Source organism: Pongo abelii, chromosome 5 (genome assembly GCF_028885655.2).
Source record: "Pongo abelii isolate AG06213 chromosome 5, NHGRI_mPonAbe1-v2.0_pri, whole genome shotgun sequence".
NCBI classification, from domain to species: Eukaryota; Metazoa; Chordata; class Mammalia; order Primates; family Hominidae; genus Pongo; species Pongo abelii.
Genome location: NC_071990.2, coordinates 533,132 through 554,536, shown reverse-complemented (window position 1 = coordinate 554,536; position 21,405 = coordinate 533,132). Strand labels below are relative to the sequence as shown.

The window sequence follows — 21,405 nt, the reverse complement described above, 5'->3', positions numbered from 1 at the left end:
TACAAACCTTGAGCCAGATACAGAGTGCCGATTGGTGTATTTATAATCCCTGGGCTAGACATAACGGTTCTCCAAGTCCCCATCAGACTCAGGAGCCCAGCTGGCTTCACCCAGTGGATTTCTCCCTGGGGCCGCAGGTGGAGCCGCCTGCCAGTCCCGCACCATGCGCCCGCACTCCTCAGCCCTTGGGTGATCGATGGGACTGGGCGCCGTGAAGCAGGGGGCGGCCCTCGTCAGGGAGGCTCGGGCGCACAGAAGCCCGTGGCGGGGGGTTGGCTCAGGCATGGCAGGCTGCAGGTCCGGAGCCCTGCCCCGCGGGAAGGCAGCTAAGGCCCGGCCAGAAATTGAGCACAGCAGCTGCTGGCCCAGGTGCTAAGCCCCTCACTGCCCAGGGCCGGCGCTGGCCCGCAAGCGCTGCGCGCAGCCTGGGCTCCCGCCCGCGCCTCTCCCTCCACACCTCCCAGCAAGCCTTGGCCAGCCCAGAAAGGGGCTCCCACAGTGCAGCGGCGGGCTGAAGGGCTCTTCAAACGCAGCCAGAGTGGGCGCCAAGGCCGAGGAGGTGCTGAGAGCAAGCGAGGGCTGTGAGGGCTGCCAGCACGGTGTCACCTCTCAAAACAATGTTTTAGTAGAAGTATATCCCATGCAACATTAGTTTAGTGATATATCTATACTACAAATTACTTGTTGTTTACCTGAAATTAAACTTTACTGGGTATTTGTATTTTTATTGCTAAACCTGCCAGCCTAGGTTGTTGAAACTTACTTTTTTCCACTTCACTTAATATTCTTTTCACAGTCCACTCTGACAAGATGTAGCTTCCCCACACTCCTTTGAAACTGCTTTTGTCAAGGATGTCAATGACTGGCATATGCCAAACTCAATTGTCTCTGGAGTCTTGGCCTCACGGTACTTCTGAACATTGGCTATCAATTCCTTCTTCCTGAAACTATTTAGCTTCCAGAATCCGCTACCCCCACTTTCCTGATTGTCCTTCCTCCCTGGCCATAGCTCCTGAACCCGAGCTTCCCCCGACCTAGAGCATCCCCCAACCCTAAGTATCCCCCCGACCCCGAGAACCCCCTGACCCTGAGTATCCCCCGACCTCGAGAATCCCCCGACCCCAAGCATCCCCCCCTGACCTTGAGAACCCCCCGACCTCAAGCATCCCCCCGACCTCGAGAACTCCCTGATGCCGAGCATCCCCCGACCCCGATCATCCCCCCAACCCCCAGCATCCCACAACCCCGGGCATCTCCCCCGATCCTGCGCATCCCCTGACCTGGTACGGCGCCCTGACCCAGTGCAGCCCTCAAACCCCTGCAGCCCCCTGACCCCATGCATCCTCCTGACCTAGGGCTGCCCCTGACTCAGTGTTGCCCCCTGACCCCAGTGCCTCCTCCTGACTTGATGCACCGCCCCCGACCTGGTACAGTCCCCTGATTCCAGTGCATCCTTCTGACCCAGTGCTGCCTCCTAACCTGGTGCATCCTCCTTACCCAGTGTGGCCCCCTGGGGATGCACACTCCAGTGCATCCTCCTGACCTGATGCTTCCTCTGGTCTCGGTGCAGCCCCCCTGACCTGGTGCAGCCCTCTGATTCCATGCATTCTCTTGACCTTGTGCATCCCCCTGTTCCGGAGGGGTCCTTTGACCCGATGCAGGGCCCATCGTTGTGAACTGTGGCCCACAAACGCACTATCATCCCACAGTCTCCCTGAGATGACCCGAGGGCACGGGGATGGATGGTGCACCCGGCCCGCCCCTTGAGCTTGTATCCTTCTTTCCCTCCCTCACCGCTTCCCGCCACCGCAAAGACGCCCAGCAAAAACCTCCTACTCGTGTCCATTCAGGCAGCTGGATCCCTCGGAACCCAAGGCATTCCAGCGTCCACCGCCCACGGCCCCTGCTGACCTCCAGCACCCGCGCCGGTCTCCTCCCCTCCTCTACCCTCCCCTGAAGGCTCCGCCCATCGAGGACTCGGCGCTCGACTGCCAGGCGAATCTACGCGCTCGGCGCTCGCGGCGGGCGGAAGTGAGGTGCCGGCAGCTGGCGGCCGCGGAGTCTTCGGCGAGACCTACCGGGCCCTGTCTGTGCCGGCCGTGAGCTGCGGAAGGACGGCTGGAGGTATGTGTGGGAGGCTGGTGGGCCTGGCCGAAGGCCAGCGGGACATGGACGTCGGCTGCACGGAGGTGGCCGCCTGCGGCGTCCGTCCAGGCCTCAGCTGTGAAGGGACAGCCGCGCCCACTCGCGCCGGTGGTCACCTGCGGGGCCCCGCGACCCCCCGCGGTTCCCAGCCCCGCCGCCCCCATCCCTGCCGTCAACCGCCTGCTGGGCTCCGCGTCCACCCCCCAAGTTCCCACCCCCGCGGTCCCCACCTGCGCCGGTGAGGGGCGAGGGCTGCAGAGGGCTCACTCCAGGCCCCGCCCGCTGGAGCTGGCCCCCGACTGCGCCGCTTCGCCCTTGCGCGGTTGCCACTCCGTGAGATTGGAGAATTTCTCCGGAAAAGTGAACGCGAGGCAGGTTTTACCTGTCTGCCTAGGCGTGCCTCCCGCTCCGGCTGTCCTGAGCGCTTAAGAGGCGCCTGCCACTGTTGTCAGCGTTTGCGTGCACGTACTTGATCCTCGCGCGGGTGTACGCTGCCGTGTGACCCATTTTACGGATAGGGGAGCGGCGGCTCAGAGTGCTTGAGCAAAGAGCCTGAGGTCCTGTTGTAGTTGCCATTGAGACCTTGCGCGCCGGCTCCAGATCCGCACACCAGCAGCCTGGAAGCCTGGTGATGCGTAACCTTGTATCCCAAGATTGTTAAGAAAACACTTTAGTAATTCCAAGAAATAGTTCTTCAAAGAACTCGTCTTTGAATGGAAGTAAGTTATTTTTAATCTGCCAAAGGTCAGTATACTGATAAGTCTGAGAAATTTTAAGTTTGATGCCTTTATGAATCTGTGAGTAAACTTACAAGGAACACTTAAAAAATATTTTTTCTAAGTTAGCCACACTTTAATTAAATCTTTTGTGTGCACTCTGCAATATTGAAAGGTTAGTTCTGAGCTAATGTGGATCTGTCTTCTAATGCATAATAATGTTTTGTTTATGAATGTTAGTATGTACTGGCCCATGCTTTGTGTAACTGACTCCTTTAATGACAAATCAACTGAAAGCCAGAATCTTCTCAAAGATGATTTTTTTTGTGCTAAAAGTTGGCGATTCCCAGAGTAGTAATAGAAAGAGGGTGATGTGTGCTTAGTACTTACATGTTCACTTGTTTGTCTAAGTAGAAACTTAATAAATTTAAGCAGAGAGGCAGAGTTCCCCCAGTGTGACTTGGAGCAACTCTTGGAAGTTTTAGAAAGTGATCTTTTTTTCTTGTCAAGTATTTAATTTCCTGTATTGAATGCCATTTTGAACTACAGTTGACCCTTGAACAACACTGGGGTTAGGGGTGCCACGCAGTCAAAAATTTCCATATAACTTTTGACTTTCCCAGGACTTTACTAATAGCCTACTGTTGACCAGAAGCCTTACTGATACATAAACAGTTGACTTACATGTATTTTGTATGTTATACGTATTACATACTGTATTCTTAAAGTAAGCTGAGAGAGGAAAATGTTAAAATCACAACAAATGTATTTACTCTTCTTTAAATGGAAGTGGAGAATCATGAAGGTTATTATCCTCATAGTCTTCATGAGTAGATTGTGGAGGAGGAAGAAGAGGAGGGATTGTCTTAGGAGTGGCAGAGATGGAAGAGATGGAGGAAGTGAAAGGGGAGTGGGAGATGCAGGCACACTCAGTGCAACTTTTGTTGAAAAAATCCGTATATAAGTGGATCTGTCTCATTCAAACCCATGTTGCTTAAGGGTCAACTGTATTACTTTTCTAAAAGATGGTTATTAACTTGCTAAGTTCTTGGGAGCCCATTATGTAAGAATCATATGGGAAATGACGTTGGTACTGAAAAAATAGTCTTCTAGCAAAGAACTTTTAATATTTCTAGTGTCAAGCAGCAGCAAGATTAGGCCATACAGGAAGTGCTAGTTACAGAGGTGTTCTCTCAGTTACTTTTCCACTCATTCTCCAGTTTACCCATCTTAATCCAGCCTGGGTTCCTAGTCCAGCGTCTGCCACATAGTAGGTGCTTAAATGTTTATTGAATGGATGAATTTTAGGTCACTGTTGAGAGGATTTTGAAACTGGGAAATAACATTCATTGATCACCCTGCTAAGCAGTGTGCTAGGATGTTGATTGTACTCAGATCCTGGGGAATATGTTCTTGGACCCTCTGGACTGCCTGCTGAAATCACATGGTGATAGTGTGGACTTCTAATCATATGCTTTAGAGTATGTTTATATTAGTTAAAAATTATTATTGATATGAATACACAAACTTAAAAGTAATTGTAGGGAAATTATGAACCTTTTTTTTTTTTAGAACAGAGTCTCACCCTGTCGCCTAGGCTGAAGTGCAGTGGCGAGATCTCTGCTCAGTGCAAGCTCTGCCTCCCGGGTTCACGCCATTCTCCTGCCTCAGCCTCCCGTGTAGCTGGGACTACAGGCGCCCGCCACCACGCCCGACTAATTTTTTTGTGTTTTTAGTAGAGACGGGGTTTCACCGTCGCGATCTCCTGACCTCGTGATCCACCCACCTCCTAGAGTGCTGGGATTACAGGCGTGAACCACTGCGCCGGGCCGGGAAATTATCAATCTTAAAGCGGTGGGTGACACATCGGCATCCTTCGATCTCAGTTTGTTTATTGATTGATTGAAAGGGGGTCTTGTTCTGTCACCCAGGCTAGAGTGCAGTGGCACAATCACAACACACTGCAGCCTTGACCGCCATGGTTCCAGAAATCCTTCTACCTCAGCCTCCCAAGTAGCTGGGACTATAGGTGCGTGCCACTGGGTTCGGCTCATTTTAAAAATTATTTGTGGAGGTGAGGTCTTACTATGTTGCCCAGGCTGGTCTTGAACTCCTGAACTCAAGTGATCCACTGGCCTCAGCTTCCCAGTGCTGGGATTATAGGTGTGACCCACTGTGCCTGGCTGATCTCAATTTGAAAATCACAGAGTCAAAAGGTATTTTTGGCTTAGGCGTCAAAGCAACTATACACTGGTCCTTGGTCTAATCTAGTCTGCTTCATAGTACTGGCTGAGTTGCTTAGATGCTTTGGACTGTTTCCTTTTTTGTGTATTCAGAGAATACATGCAGTTAGATTATCTCTGAAATCCTTCCTGCCTTGAAATTTTCCAACTCAGTGAATCCTATAACCACTTAGCACTTGTCTTATAGCACTTGTGTTGTGTTAGGGGCAATATTATTAATGGTGCTTACATACACCAGTAAAAGACTATAAGCTCATTCTGGATCGGGATTAGTTTTAATTATTTTTGTGTCTTCCAGTCTTACTGTATGCCTGACACATATATTAAAAATCAAATAATATTAGCCTGGATTCATAAGGGGTATTTTTGCCCTCTCAGTTAAAGAATAGCTAAGAATTAAACTCTGTAGTATTGAGTGTAAGTCCAGCAGAAGCTCAGAGGTGGGAAGGATCCATTGGGGCTAGAGTAATTGAGAAGCTTTGATGATAAGAGCTTGATGAAGGAAGGCATGTGAACACCTGGGCTGCATGCCAGGAGCAAAGGCCCAGGGGCTGGTAAGCGAGTGTATTTTGGATTATGGGTGGAGTGCCTTGACTGACAGGCAGAAGAGTTTGGAACTGAGTTGTTAGACAGTTCTTTTTTTTTTTGTTTTTCCTGGAGAGTTTTATTAGGCCAGCTCAAAAGCTTCCTGAACATCCTTTACCTTAATTCCCTTGGTAGCATTTCAGATTAAAAATACATCATCCAGTTTGCTTTATTTTTGTTTTTGGGTTTATCAGTTTTTCTATGTAATATTTTCCACAGTAAATCTTGGTGCCAATAATGGAGAGAACACTGGACACAGGACTGGGGAAGACTGGATTTCAGTTTAGGAGAAGGTGAGCTGCTCAGGGTGGATTCAGAGAGCTTCAAGACTAGTACCCGGCACATCTTAAGCACTCAGTGACAAGTGCAGCGTTGAAGGCCTTTTTTCCCTTTACTGCTTGCTGACAGTGCCACAAGGCTGCCCCTTCGTTTCATTTGTAAGCATGGATGAATTTTTAAAGGCCTTTTCTCATTTTAAAGGTTTGTGATTTTGGAGGGCATATGATTTAACTTTCATTGTATTATAATTTTAGCAAAAGACAAAACGAGACAAAAGGCCATGTTTGGCTTTAGTTTAATTTTAATGAAAACCCCATGTGAGTGATATGATGTATGTCTCAGCAGGAATCAGAAATCATGCCAGATAGCTCAAATGAAGAAGGGTGCAGAGGGGATTAGGGAATATACAAGGAGTGGTGAGGAGCAAAGGGAAGCTAACAGTAACCGGAAAGGACAGAAGGAGAAAGTAGGGCTGTCTGGAGGAGGGTCCGACTGTTGCCAGAGAAGTAGTGCTGGGGGCTGGAAGAGTAACACCGAACTGCCTCAGTGTTGGAACTGGTCCACTTCTGAAATCCAAAGTGCAGGCCTCCCACTGTTTGCTTATAGTCTCTCAATTTCTCAGTCTCATTCACCCCCACTGCACCTATCAGGAGCTTCTGTGATCTTCAGTCACTGTCATGCCAGTGTGCCCAGTTGTATTATTGTTCTGCCGGTGTGCCCAGTTGTATCGTTGTTCTTCTGCCGGTGTGCCCAGTTGTATCGTTGTTCTGCCGGTGTGCCCAGTTGTATCGTTGTTCTTCTGCCGGTGTGCCCAGTTGTATCGTTGTTCTTCTGCCGGTGTGCCCAGTTGTATCGTTGTTCTTCTGCCGGTGTGCCCAGTTGTATCGTTGTTCTTCTGCCGGTGTGCCCAGTTGTATCGTTGTTCTTCTGCCGGTGTGCCCAGTTGTATCGTTGTTCTTCTGCCGGTGTGCCCAGTTGTATCGTTGTTCTTCTGCCGGTGTGCCCAGTTGTATCGTTGTTCTTCTGCCGGTGTGCCCAGTTGTATCGTTGTTCTTCTGCCGGTGTGCCCAGTTGTATCGTTGTTCTTCTGCCGGTGTGCCCAGTTGTATCGTTGTTCTTCTGCCGGTGTGCCCAGTTGTATCGTTGTTCTTCTGCCGGTGTGCCCAGTTGTATCGTTGTTCTTCTGCCGGTGTGCCCAGTTGTATCGTTGTTCTTCTGCCGGTGTGCCCAGTTGTATCGTTGTTCTTCTGCCGGTGTGCCCAGTTGTATCGTTGTTCTTCTGCCAGTGTGCTCAGTTGTATCGTTGTTCTTCTGTAGCATCTGCCTGGCAGCTTCTCAGCCTTGGGCAGTCTCAACTCTGCCTCCTGTAATGCTTGACCTGAGTTGCTGGGGCCAGCTGGGGAAAATCACAGTATCCAGATCTGTGCCCCTATAAATCCATGGTCACCAGCTCAGCTGGGCCATCAAGGAATCTTCTAGAATTTTCCTCATCAGTACCCGCTTCTAATCTCTGCAGAATGTACTTTCAGCATTTTCACGCTTTTCAAACCTCTCATCCTTTCACATCATTTACACACACTCTTAGCAAGTGGCCTTGCCACCTACATCATAAATAAAAGAGATGTAAGTGGAGAATCCCAGGGGCTTCCTGCCAAAAACTGTTCCTCCTCCCCAGTCACAGTGGAAGAGGTTGTGTTTATGCTAAGACCAATCCCATACCTGGGCTGTGGATCCCATCTACCCCTGCCTTTGTGAGGACTTCACTCAGGTGTTCACGTCTTACTAAAGCCTTCCTTGGCCTTTATACATGCTTAGAGATAGACAACAATAAAGCAAAACAGAAAAAAGTAGAATCCTCCCTTGATTTCACATTGCCCTTTTAAAATTCCTCTCTTTTTCGCTTTCTGGCCACATTTCTTGAAATAGGTGTTTGTAGCCAACTTCTCCCCCATCCCAGTGCCATCTGGTTTCAGCTATGATCACTCTACTGAAGGCCAAAGTCATTCTTGAGCTTCTGGTCACAAAATCTTGTTCCTGTCATTTCCTCAGGGTAGTGCCTGGGACATAGCAAGTGTATAATAAACATTTATTTGACTGAATAAATCCAAGGATGTTTCCTTTTCACAGCCCTAGTTTATCTGTTTTTCTGGGGTATAGGAGTCCAATACTGTCTCCTTTTGAGGATCTGGGTGACTAGTCATTGTATCGCAAATCTTCTTGATGGACTAGGTAAAGATAGAAATAAATATTATTTGAGGATAAGTTCAGTGGCTCAATGCCTGTAATCCCAGCACTTTGAGAGGCTGAGGTGGAAGGATAGCTTGAGCCCAGGAGTTTGAGACCAGCCTGGGCAATATAGTGAGACCCCTTTTCTACAAAAAATACAGAAAAGTTAGCCGAGTGTGATGGTACACATCTGTGGTCCCAGTTACTCAGGAGGCTGAAGTGGGAGGATCACTTGAGCCTGCATCACCTGAGGCTGCAGTGAGCCGTGATTGCACCACTGCACTCCAGCAGCCTGGGTGACTGAGTGAGACCCTGTCTCAAAAAAAAAAAAAAAAAAAAAGAATATTATTTGATATGATTTCTTCAGTCTTGTTCAGGTGATCTGTCTTTCTGGGAAAATAAAACCCTGACATCTTTTTTTCTGAAAAACTATACTTCCTAAAATACTAAGACTTACTGTTTTTATCTATCCATACAGATCTAATAAAGAGAGTAGTAGGGCATTGGGTACTACTGGCAATAGATTTGTGAATAAATAATGCTATGCTCTTGTATGAAACTCTTGTTTTCCTATTAAGTAGTGTATCTTCTTTGAAGTTTTTGTCTTCATTTATTTGTTGGGGGTGGGTGGAGGGGCATGAATTTGCACTGGCCTGGTTCATTTTTGACATGTCATCAATGTCCAGTGGCATCGGTTGGAAGTCCAGTCACCTTTAGACCTGCAGCCTTTCCCTGTGCAACATAGTGACAGTCCTTGTCCTCTAGGAAGAGACGTGGCATGCTAAGGCAGAGGGCTTTATGGTTCCTGGGGAATAAAGGAGACCTCTAAGTAACTCTTCCAGTTAAGATAGAATCCAGTGCTTGTTTTATGAGAACAGCTGAGTAATCCAGTATTTATGTAACAGATCTCTTATATGGGGGCTCTGAGAGCTAAGTTGTCAGGCATTCCCTGTATACTGGTCTAGCTTCCAGTATTGCTTTCTAGTCATCTCATGCACATTCTCGTCCCCTTAATCTCTTACCTTCAAACATTGTAGCAGGAGGGAAGGTCTTTATTCCCATTCCCAAAATAAATAAATAAAAATCAAATGTCATTTATCAGTTATATGGTTTAAATTATTGGATTATTTTCCCAAAAGAATTAAAATATAAACAAATATGCCTTCATTTGAAACCATAGATAGTAGTTCATTTATTTTTTGTTTGTAGAGGTAGAGAAGGAAAAGAAGTATAAAAAGAGGTCCAGGAGGCTGGGCACGGTGACTCACACTTGTAATCCCAGCACTTTGGGAGGCCCAGGAGGGCGAATCACGAGGTCAGGAGTTTGAGACCATCCTGGCCAATATGATGAAACCCCGTCTCTACTAAAAATACAAAAAAATTAGCTGGGCGTGGTGGCGCATGCCTGTAATCCCAGCTACTTGGGAGGCTGAGGCAGGAGAATTGCTTGAACCAAGGAGTCGGAGGTTGCAGTGAGCCCCACTGCACTTCAGCCTAGCGACAGAGTAAAACTCCATCTCAAAAAAAAAAAAAAGAAAAAAAAAAAAAAAAAGGTCCAGGAAAGCAGGATACATTACTTCTTACCTGTTGAGTCCCCCCCTTCTGCAAATGGCCCTGCTGAGACTCAGCGAGTCTTCTGCCCTTATCAGGCCCTAACTCTATACAATTTGGACCCCATGAGTTCTTTCAGATCTGTGCATGCTTGTATTTTTGTTAACTATGATTTGGGGATGGAGCAGGAGGAGCAAGAGGATTAATTTGGAAAACTGGATTATAGAGTTCATGACCCTGTCTCTGAGACTTGTCCCACTGTGTGCTGTTACATGGTGGAATTTGTGGCAGTGCTAATGTAACTTGCTCTTGATCTCACTCAGGAAGAGTGGAGTCTGTGTTTATAGAGAACTGGGGAAGAAAAATCACCATTTTCCCAAACCCTTTTCCCATTCTCTCTGGGCGATCCCTTTGGGTCCAGCCCAACGCAGCCCAGCAGGGACAAGTCTGTCTTAGGGTAGGTTGGGCCTGACTCTAGAAACATTTGGTGAATTCTCTACTTTGATTATATTTTAGGGTGCCCTGAGAGTCTGGCTGAGTCTAATTTTACTGTTGAAACTCACTAGGCAGCTCTGCAACAGGATTCTTCTGGGGTCCTCTGGACCCAAGGTGGTTCTGGACAGCTAAGGCTACTGAGATTCTGCTTGATTTGTTCCCTGGTGATGCCAGTGCTGCCAGGTTGAGTCATATATGGGGAAGGGTGGACTTTTGGGAGGGGTGTGTGTGTGTGTGTGTGTGTGTGTGTGTGTGTGTGTGTGTTTTCAAATGATTGTGGGGAAAATCACCTTTCTATAGTCTGCTCTGTTAGGGAAATAGTGTTTTAACATCATGAGGCCTTCCGTAGCCTGTTGAGTAGAGGTTATCCTAGTCTTCAGTGAGTCAGAACTTCTGTATTTTTCCGGTTCCTGGCCTTCTCTAGCTGAGAAGAGCATCTGGGAGCATGACAAGGTGAGACTGTGATCACTCATTTTGTTCAGATTTCTTGTCTGCTATTGAAATCAGCGAAACTTTTCTTTACTAAATAGTAAAAAGTACTGCTTTTATGATTCTAAAACTGCTTTCAGTTGTGGTTTCATTTTCTGATTTTTTTCTTTATATTATTACTGCTAACTTTTTCTATGTATTTTTAGTCTGAAGTTCTGTGAAAAATAACAACTTACTGTCTTTTTTTTCTAGTAGTAAATATTTTGGAAAATTAAAATTGTGCCACCGTTTTAATTTGAGAAATTAAATATGGGAAAATTACAGAATTAAAATTTTCTGACTTCTATTGCAGAAAACACTTTAAATCCATCCCTGTGTGCTTCATTAAAGGAAAAGAGGCAGATGGTTTAAAATTAGTATAGTACATCTATAAGGAAAATGTATTTACTTAAGTGTACAGTATAAATTGTAAGAAAATGTGGCCTTTTGTCTTGATTTTAGTGAAATGCTTTTGTAATAGTAATTTTCTCTTTTGACCTGTGATGGATAGGAGGTTAATTGATGTTAAATGGATGCTTTGTTAATCCTTCATCAGCTACTAAATTGGTATGGGGGAGTACAGGTCAAGACTACACAAGGCCATGACCAGCTTGTTTTCTCAGGGAGGTTTATGGATTCCACCCCTCCCCCTTCTCCAAACCACACATCACTCTCTCCAGCTGCACGCAGGGAAGACTCTCCTGTCTCCCCTCCCCCTCTTCCTGCGGTCCTGTCTCCCCCTCCCTAACCTCATCCTTCTCCCTCTCTGGGCTGCTGCAGAGTGACAGCTTGTAGATGTTGCGTGCGAGCAAGTTCAGCTGGCGCTGTGTGGTCCGAGTGTGTGGTCTCCCGCTCAGCCGAGAGGCTGCTAACAGGGTGGATGAGAGAGAGAGCAACACTGTTTACTTTAATTTATTTAGGATGCCGGAATTGTGCCCAGAGTTTCTCCTGAGCCTGATTCCATAGCTAGCAGCTTCAATCCTTGGCAGCTGTGGTGCATTCTGAACTCTGGGCTGTCCTCTCCTGACAGGCACTTTCCATAGCATCTGCCTGCTTAATCCCTCGTGGCTCAGAAATGTTAACGGCACTGTTGAGTGCTGTGATTATTTTGCTTTCACTATGTCAAGATTTATGGCCTTCGAGAAGTTTCTTTTGAGATAGAGCTAGAGAAGGAAAGCAGAATTTGTAAGATCAGTGACAAAGTTGATGTATTTTTGGAAATTGGAAAAGCTATTATACAAAATTTGGGTGAAATTAATCCAGCTTTGCTCATGTAAAAGAACCTGGGAGTTAGTGACATCCTGTCATGTTTAACAGTTTTAATGAAATTAACCAATTTAAGCTGACGGTTGGTTTCTTGACCTTTTCTGAAACTCTGCATTGATTTTGGCATGCCTCTTTACCATAGTTATTATATTTGTCAGTGGTTATATTGGTTTATTTCATCCTAAAGATTTGACAAGTCGAGACAAATGAAACTTTGTTTTTATGTAATAGTATAAATTTAGGAGAATATCTTTTTATCCAATCCTTTCATTATGAATAGCTTAGTAATATTTTCTTGATTTTGTTCCTCTCTCATTCCTGAACATTCTTGTTGAGATGGTCAAGTATTTTGTTATTTGAATAAACATATGTAGACTCTTGATATCACTTGGGATTTTGCTTGTTTAGCTTCTTTATTTCTGTGTCTTCCTGGCAGTCTTGCTGGAATGGAGTTGGTGGTGTTGGTGTTTGTCAAGGATTAGAAAGTCTAGGCCACTCACATCTTCCCGCAAGGTCAGTCTATTTAGCTTGGAGTTGTTCTGCTGCTTTATTTGCTACTCTTCCCCCTGGGATTCAGTACCTGAGCTCTGTTTCCGTCACTGCGAGGGTAAAGCTTTCTCCTATCCTCCTGGTACCTTTTCACTCCTGGCCCTGGTGTACCTTAGCCTCAACTGATCTGGAATCAGACTTCAGGAATTTAGTCATGTTGGGTACTTTTTAAGAAATGATATCATCTTGTATTTCTTTTTGTGTTCAGTTTTTTGGGGTTCTGTGTTTATGGTGCTAATGATGTTAACCTAATGCTCAGAGGAATTCTGAAGCACAGTTATTCACAAAGTTGTACAACCATCACCGTTATCTAAGTCCAGAACAGTTTCATCACACCCAAAGAAAACCCTGAATCCATTATCAATCCTTTCCCACTTTCTGCATCCACAGATTTACTTATTCTGAACTTTCATATAAGTGGAATCATATATGTGGCCTTTTATGTCAATTATGACAAAATGTATGCATAGTATTATTAGTCATTACTGTATGACTTTTACCTAGGAAGTGAAAATTCTTTGGAGAGAGAGAGGAAAAAATACTGATAAATGATGGTTATAGTCAAGTAATCATGTGTGGAAATGAACTTGTATTTTAGAAACTCAGGGCTGGGCGCGGTGGCTCACACCTGTAATCCCAGCACTTTGGGAGGCCAAGGCGGGCAGATCACGAGGTCAGGAGATCTAGACCATCCTGGCTAACACAGAAAAACCCTGTCTCTACTAAAAATACAAAAAAATTAGCCAGGCATGGTAGTGGGTGCCTGTAGTCCCAGCTATTCAGGAGGCGGAGGCAGGAGAATGGCATGAACCCAGAAGGCAGAGCTTGTACTGACCCCAGATCCTGCTACTGCACTCCAGCATGGGTGACAGAGCAAGACTCCGTCTCAAAAAAAAAAAAAAAAAAAAAAAGAAACTCGGAAATATTTAATAGGAACTGTGGAATGCTCAAGGCTTGTGTTGGATAGAAGTGCCCTATGTGTGACTGGCTGTTAGTCACCAGCACTTTCCTGCAGTGCTGTGTCATGCAGGTTCCTGTTCCCAACCCTTCTGGAGTTTCACCAATGCCAGTGCTAATTGGTTGTTTAAAATTCAATGTAGAACTCTAAATGAATAAATCTTGATTGAACAGATTCCCTCCATTTCTACCTTAGCTTTTACTGGCCAGAATCCTCCAGGAGTTAACAGTGAGCAGGAAAAGGATCAGGGTTTTGCTGTCTGGTAACTAAAGGGGGAATTATCCTCCAGAGCAGTTGATTCTCTTGCAAGGGCAGAGAAGCAAAGTATCTGTAGAACCACAGTACCTTGACAGCACTTTAAAAAATCCTATTTCCAAGTGCATTTCTGTTGAAAACAATTTTATCTTTAAGAAAAAGATTACTACCTTTATTTGGACTTTTCATTAGAACTGAAAAGTTAGAATTGTTTTATATGTTCTCAGTACTAGCCCGTTCTCTTTTATGGCTGGATTTTTTAAATGGAAAAATCAAGCTTAAATGAGTTTTGGCCTAGTTTTTATAGGACTAAAGAATAGTTGAAAAACAAGTTTCTCTGGTAACTTTCATTATAAATATCTTAGTAATATTTTAAAATTTATTAGGGGCAAAATTCATCTTGGTTTAAACATTTAAAATACATCTTTTGTGGGGGGAGAAAGGAGACACAGCATTAAAGATCTGCACCTACAAATTAGAATTTCTGCTTTTCGTGTAATTCTGTGTGGAAGTGGTAATAGAATATCAAACTGTTCACCTCTTGGACCTTTCAGTTAAAGGTCAGATTTGAACTGGACGTCTTGTCACCCAGAGGTGACCCGTAGAAAAGGAGTTGTTCTGCTTAGATGTTTGGTTAATTTGGATTTATCTGATTGTTTTCCTTGGCATGAATTGTGTTGAAGATCAGGAGGAGCCGTCATGGGTTGATTGTGACCTTTTAGGGTGTGATTAGGGCACTCAGGTTTTATAGTGGTTTTGGCAGTTGCTCTTGTGACCAGATTTATTGGTTTAAAAGACAGTGCATGGCACACAGTACAGAATCAAGGAATGGCATCTGTCCTGTGAAACAAATCTAGCTGACACCCCTCTCAGAAGCCGCATCTTATAGCTTCTTATGGCAGGAATTTCACACAGCCTTTGAGGTCTCTGCTGCTGTTGTTAAGGAGATGAAAGAAGAGCCCGTGCATCCCCAGATCCAGTCAGCCCGGCCACCGTTTCACTGAGCGTCTGGCACTGGACTAGACACTAGAGTGAAGAAAATATGATGACAAGCCCAGGCAAGCCCACTGAAGATTGCTGTCAGAGAGCTTGGCACAGTAATTTTTTTTTATCCCTTTTTCTTTAATGTAAAGGATACTATCATTTGTTACAATCACTTTCTTAAGATAGTTAATTTACAGGAGAAATGAGCACCACCCCCAGCCCAAAAAAATGCATATAACTCAGAGCTGCCAAGAGGAAGCCTCATGTGGTCAGCGTTCTTAAGGAGACCCTCTGCTGCCTGGATCTCCAGCCAGCAGCTGCCCTGCAGGGCTCTGGAAATGGGCTTTTCTGTGTGGTCTAAGGCCTACCTACATTTCTAAAACATGTATATACATGCTTATTGCCACAGGGAAGGCAATATAAAAATATTTAAAAGCACAATTTCCCTGGCCCCTCCACCCTTCTCCAATCTCATTCTCAGGATAATTAACCCCTGGCGTGCATCCTTCTAGCCCTTTCTTTGTATTCATATAAGCATAGGCCCTTGTTTGTATAAAGGTAGCTTTTGTTCTTCTTTTTTAAATAGAAACATTGATTGGGTCCTAATTCTAACACATCAACTGTAAAATAACTTTTAGACCATATGGAAAAATTGACCTGGGGCTGGGTGCAATGTCATTTGTAGAGATACAAACTAAATCATTTATGGATGAAATGATACAATGCTTTAAAGAGCTCCCTCAACAAACAACATAAAAGTATGTTGAGGGGGAGAGGCAGCTAAAACAAGAGACAGAATGTTGAAGCTGGGTGATGGGAACTTGGAGGTTCTTTATGCTAGTCTCTCTTATGTATGCTTAAGATTTCCATAATAAATACTAAAAATAAAAAAAAAAAATAGTCATCCGGAGAATAGCATAGAGCAAGGGCCTGGTTTTGAATCCCACGTCTTTCACTTAATAGCTGTGATTTTTGACAAGCTGTTTAATCTCTGATAATCCTACCCTTGTTAATAAACCATTTGGCATTTTAGAATACTTCCTTCTAGGAACTTTTCTGTGCATCTGTCTGTTCATACCTATCTGCCTATTTGTTTAGACATATGTCTTTCTATTTTACTAATTCGTTGTAAGTATTCTCTTGGTCTCGCATGTTTTTCGTATTGTTTCACTGGCTGCATAATGTTTCCTTGACTGAACCTTCACATTTTACTGGATGTTTTGGTGGATGTTTGCATTTTTTTCCCCGTCTTGCTGTAATACATTTTTGCAGTTATGGGAATCTTCATGCCTAATAGCAGTCCCCATGGTTAGAATTATTTTAGTCATTGTTCACTTTTCAGGAATACATTTTGAGTCGAACTGTGGAAGCATATCTAAGGCTTTGACACATGTGGCCGAATTATTTTTCAGAGTATTGGAACAGTTTGTGCTGCTGCCAGTGATGCGTGGGAGCTGTGTAGAGATTCAGCCGACAACTATGAGCCTTCGAGATCGTGTTAAATATCTTGTGTTATTAATAGGCCAGCAGTGGAACCTCTGTTTTAGTTGATGTTTCTCTGAGGTTGAGTTTGTCCATATGTTCGTTGGTTGGTTGCATCTTCTCTCTTGTGAACTGTAAGCTTATACCTTCTCAATTTTTTTTTGAAGCTCTTGGTGTTTTCTTGATTGATTTTTGTGAGCTGTTTATATAATAAAGTTATTTGTATTTTGACATTTTGAATATATTTGCAGACTTCCAGTTTGGCTTTTAAATTTGTTATCTTTTATTTATTAACTTATAGAAGATGTATATTTCTTTATGGCCAAGAACTTAGTGTGTTCACCGTTGTGATTTTTCTGTCAAGTCCAAATGTTGTCCTTCCACCCCAACAGCTGCAATATACACTTACTTTATGTTCTTCTAGTTTTTTTAATATACATATAATTAAAATTATATGTATATTTGACTTTTTAAATCACCAGGAATTCTTTAACTCTATAGATGTTTGAAGTTATGTAAGCAAGAACATTATGCTTTTGGACTGTAACTGAAACATTTCTGGGATTGGAGTTAATATGCTAAAAATTAAGAGGCAAGAAAATAAAGCAGTTGTTTGTTTAGAATAAAATTCAGCTTAATCTTTGGCTGTCCTGACTACGGCCCATCATCAGTGTTTGGAATTTTCCCACCGTGTTACGTAGTGCAGTGCTGTGGCTTTAAAGAAGCACTTTCCCCTCTTGCCCTGGAGCCCTGTGCCCTGGTTCTGGGAGATAATCACGATTGTGTACTGTTACTGTATTGTGTCAGCCCTCTCTGCCTGCTGCTTTCATCTTTCTTAAGTTATGCAGCACAAATCTTAGAATTTTCTCTATTTTTTCTAACTAAAATACTTTCTATCTTAAAACAATTGAAGACCATTCTCCTATAAGGTTGCTCACCCAGTCTCTGGCATGGCAGCGCAGCTAATGACACACCTGGCCCAAGAATTCACTTACAGTTGGTTTTTGATGCATGAATGGTAGCAATACTAGGTTACTTTTATTTTGGGCTTTAAAGTTTGCAGAGAGCTTTGGTACACATGATTCCATTTAATCCTTAGAAGATTCTTGTGAAGTTAGTTATTATTCCTATTTTAAGATGAGAAAACTGATAGAAATTAAAGGGACCTGAATAAATCATATAGTTAGGATCTAAATTTCTGCCTTCTGACTCTTGGTTAAGTGTCTTTTCTCCCTCTCCATAGCTGAACAAGTTGATTTGTCTGGCAAAAGTGTGGTGTTAATGACACCAGTGTTCTTTACCCCATATTGGTCAATCCACTTTGCACTGATTAAAAACTGTTGGTCGTGTCCTTCGTGCCAGTTAGCATCTCTCATTGCATGCTCACGGTCACACTGAAGAACTGGTCAGAGAGGGAGGCACTTTGGGGAAAACAGTTCTTTTGGGGGGCCTTTTTCATATGTGAATGACAGTGTGAAGAGTGTGTGTGTGTGTGTGTGTGTAAGAGACAGAGAGAGAGATTATAAGCACAGCCCCTGATGCAAACTGCCTAGGTGTGATTCCTGCTGTGATAGTTATTGGTTATGGAGTATTGGGCAAAGTATTTAATGAGCCATCCTCATAGGGGAGTTTTGAGGATTAAAAGTTATTGCATGGCAAGAACATAGAAAAGTACTTGGATAAGGCTGGGCACAGTGGCTCATGCCTGTAATCCCAGCACTTTGGGAGGCCAAGGCGGGCAGATCACAAGGTCAGGAATTTTAGACCAGCCCGACCAACATGGCGAAACCCCATCTCTACTAAAAATACAAAAATTAGTCAGGCATGGTGATGCACGCCTGTTATCCCAGCTACTCAGGAGGCTGAGGCAGGAGAATCGCTTGAACCCGGGAGGCAGACTCTGTCTCAAAAAAAAAAAAATTAAAAAACTACCTGGATAAAATAAGTCATCAATGTTTGCTTAATATCTAAGATATATTATCTGTTGATTGATGGCTAGTTGTGTCCTAATGTAATTGGTATTGTTTCTGATTTTGTATTGAAAAATATTTTAAATAAAGGCAAGAGCCATGTTTATTCCCACATATACCACCTCAAATGCTAACTGTGCACTAAAAACAAAAACTTCAACCCACTAATGAAGGGGTCAAAATCCCCATAAAGTGTAATATGGGAAACCGCAGAGTCTCCGGAGGAACCTGTCCTTTCTGTAATGTTGAAGAGTATGGGGAACTGCAGAGTCTCCAGAGGAACCTGTCCTTTCTGTAATGTTGAAGAGTATGGGGAACTGCAGAGTCTCCAGAGGAACCTGTCCTTTCTGTAATGTTGAAGAGTATGGGGGAACCGCAGAGTCTCCAGAGGAACCTGTCCTTTTCGTAATGTTGAAGAGTATGGGAAACCGCAGAGTCTCCAGAGGAAACTGTCCTTTTCGTAATGTTGAAGAGTATGGGAAACTGCAGAGTCTCCAGAGGAACCTGTCCTTTCTGTAATGTTGAAGAGTATGGGGAACCGCAGAGTCTCCAGAGGAACGTGTCCTTTTCGTAATGTTGAAGAGTATGGGAAACTGCAGAGTCTCCAGAGGAACCTGTCCTTTTCGTAATGGTGAAGACTATGGGGGAACCGCAGAGTCTCCAGAGGAACCTGTCCTTTCCGTAACGTTGAAGAATATGGGAAACTGCAGAGTCTCCAGAGGAACCTGTCCTTTCTGTAATGTTGAAGAGTATGGGGGAACTGCAGAGTCTCCAGAGGAACCTGTCCTTTCTGTAATGTTGAAGAGTATGGGAAACCACAGTGTCTCCAGAGGAACCTGTCCTTTCTGTAATGTTGAAGAGTATGGGAAACCACAGTGTCTCCAGAGGAACCTGTCCTTTCTGTAATGTTGAAGAGGTTTAAAGCAATGGGTTGATGGGGCGCCCATTTCTTTTAGAATGGAGAACGCGTCTCTTCATGCACTCCTGCATGTCTGCACACTGTCACTGACCTTCCTTGATCATTTGAATAAATGAAAAAGAAAAGCAAAAAACAATGCTGTTACCATGGTTCCCCCTAAAGTACTTAAAGCAGTTGAGAATTTCTAAGTGTTTTTTGCTTTCTTTCCTCCACCCCCAGCCTGAGAGTCTCTTTTTTGGTGAAGAGGGAGAATTAGTATTGAGTCACAGTGGCTCGGAAAGGTTGAAAAGGGAAGACTTTTAAAATGTAGGTTTTATTATCATCAAGCAGGATAAGATTGTTGTTGAAAATTGTATTACTCACAGTTCCAAGAGGGTGGGCAAGCTGCACCACACAGGAAGCACTGGGGGTAGGTCAGGAGGCAGAGGGAGCGAGGGAAAGCATGGGCCAGACCCTTTGTTATGGTTTTCCCGGGAAGGAATGGCTAGGCAGGGTAGGCAAGCTGAGCAAGTTTAGGATTGGATCATTTGAATGACTTTTTGGAGGGCTCTGGGCTGTAGGAGTGGTCCCTAGTTGGCTGGCACCTGGGGTAGGTAGGGCTGGGGGCAGTGTCCCTGATTGGAGGAGCCTAATTGAAGATGGATATTCAGTCCAGGCAAGTAGTTTGTGACCTCTAGGAATTAGCCATTCTCAGAGGGGCAGTCCCTTCCCTGGTCCACAGGCTCTAAAATGTCAAAGCATCATAAAGCACTAAAAACAAACAAATGAACATGGTTAATACAAGGGCCAGGCCTTTTTGTACCACAGCTTCAGGATTTAGTAGCAGAGAGGAGAAAATATCAGTACAGTAGTGTTTCTTATTGCCAAGGAGAAGAGGCATAAATTTGACCTAGAAAAGAGTATGAGAGAAAGCCTTAACAATAGCTTACTCATTTCTCCCAGCAATTTTTGAAATTATTGTGTTTTGCACATTTTCTTTGTTTCCACCATAGCTTACCGTCATTATTACTGCAAGGCTTTGAGAAGTGTTCACAGTTCATATTTAGTACAAGGTAATTTTTTTTTAACAGGGTACGTGAACTTTTTTGAGGAAACATGACCCAAATGCTAGCTAGCTGAAAGAATAAATAAATAAGTCACTTCCAAGGCTAAACAAATTCTGTCTTTATTTTTTTTTTATAGAATTATTGAGGGAAAGGAAGTAATCATGTCAGCAGTCTGTATCATTCATTTGGAACCAACACTTGTTCTGTAATTATCATGGCAATAAAAAACTCATTTTGGCCTTATGTATTTTGGTATAATGATTCAAATTTGGCTAATTGCATGTGAATTATGATCAATTTGGTATTTTTGTTTAATTTCTAGCTCAGAGTTTGTTAGTTCTGTTATGCTTTGAACCAAGCATCGTAATATAAAATTTGATTAAAAGTGCTGGTAGTTCTCAATTTCTCATTTTTGGATTGTTAGGAGTTTGGAGAGTTTTCAGTCATAACTTGCTTGAGTGCAGTTCGCTTTATTGTGCCTTGTAGACACTGCATTTCACAGATAATGCTTTTTTTAAAAAAAACAAAATGAAGGTTTGTGGTAACCCTGTATTAAGCAAGTGTCTCAGTATCATTTTTCCAACAGCATGTGCTCACTTCATGTCTCTGTGTCACATTTTGGTATTTCTTGCAATATTTCACACTTCTTAATTATCATATTTTTAAGTTCAGTTGTGGTTCATATTGGGAAGGCAAATACAGATGAGAGAGATCCCTGCCAAAATAGTAAAAAGTTATATGTTTTTTGAGTTTTGAAGTGTAAGTCTGCTTTGTTTGGAGATTTCCTCTAGGCAGAACCCCTCATTGCCGATGGCGTCTAGTAAATGAGGCCTTGGTGCATTATGCTGTACTTCTGAAGACCTAGATCTCCACATCTGTGCTGTTAGAAAAGGTTTTGCTCCTCCTCACCCCAAGGAATCTGTTATTCCAAGAAATAGAAATCTTTTCTATTTCCAGATAGTTTAAAAATTGCACTTTATATTTCTGAATAAATAAAATATATGACTATACACTGCTGCAGTTTCATAGCTTAACTTCTGTTAAGCCAAATACTGTTGAGGCTTAAGTGGACTAATTTAATGGAACACTAACCAGTGCAAATAAAAGACAATTGTATTGTTATATTTTTTCTTAGATAAATGTGAATTTTTTTTTTTTTTTTTTTTTTTTTGCGATGGAGTCTCACTTTTGTCACCCAGGCTGGAGTGCAATGGCGTGATCTTGCCTCACTGGAACCCAGATTCAAGTGATTCTCCTGCCTCAGCCTC

The 21,405-nt window shown here is 43.7% G+C and overlaps 2 protein-coding genes across 9 annotated transcripts in view; both read left to right on the top strand.

Moving 5' to 3' along the window:
- The first annotated feature begins 1,976 nt into the window (after positions 1–1,976).
- EXOC2 (exocyst complex component 2) overlaps positions 1,977–21,405 on the top strand; it is a 204,859-nt gene continuing 185,430 nt past the window's right edge. For 2 of the 8 annotated variants that reach the window (XR_008525798.2, XR_008525797.2), the window contains exon 1: positions 1,977–2,124. The gene's annotated coding sequence lies outside the window, so the exon portion shown is untranslated. 8 annotated transcript variants of the gene reach the window in all.
- Positions 8,507–21,405, top strand: part of HUS1B (HUS1 checkpoint clamp component B) — a 34,199-nt gene continuing 21,300 nt past the window's right edge. Inside the window, exon 1 of the mRNA XM_054557125.2 lies at positions 8,507–21,405. This exon is cut by the window's right edge and continues 21,300 nt beyond it. The gene's annotated coding sequence lies outside the window, so the exon portion shown is untranslated.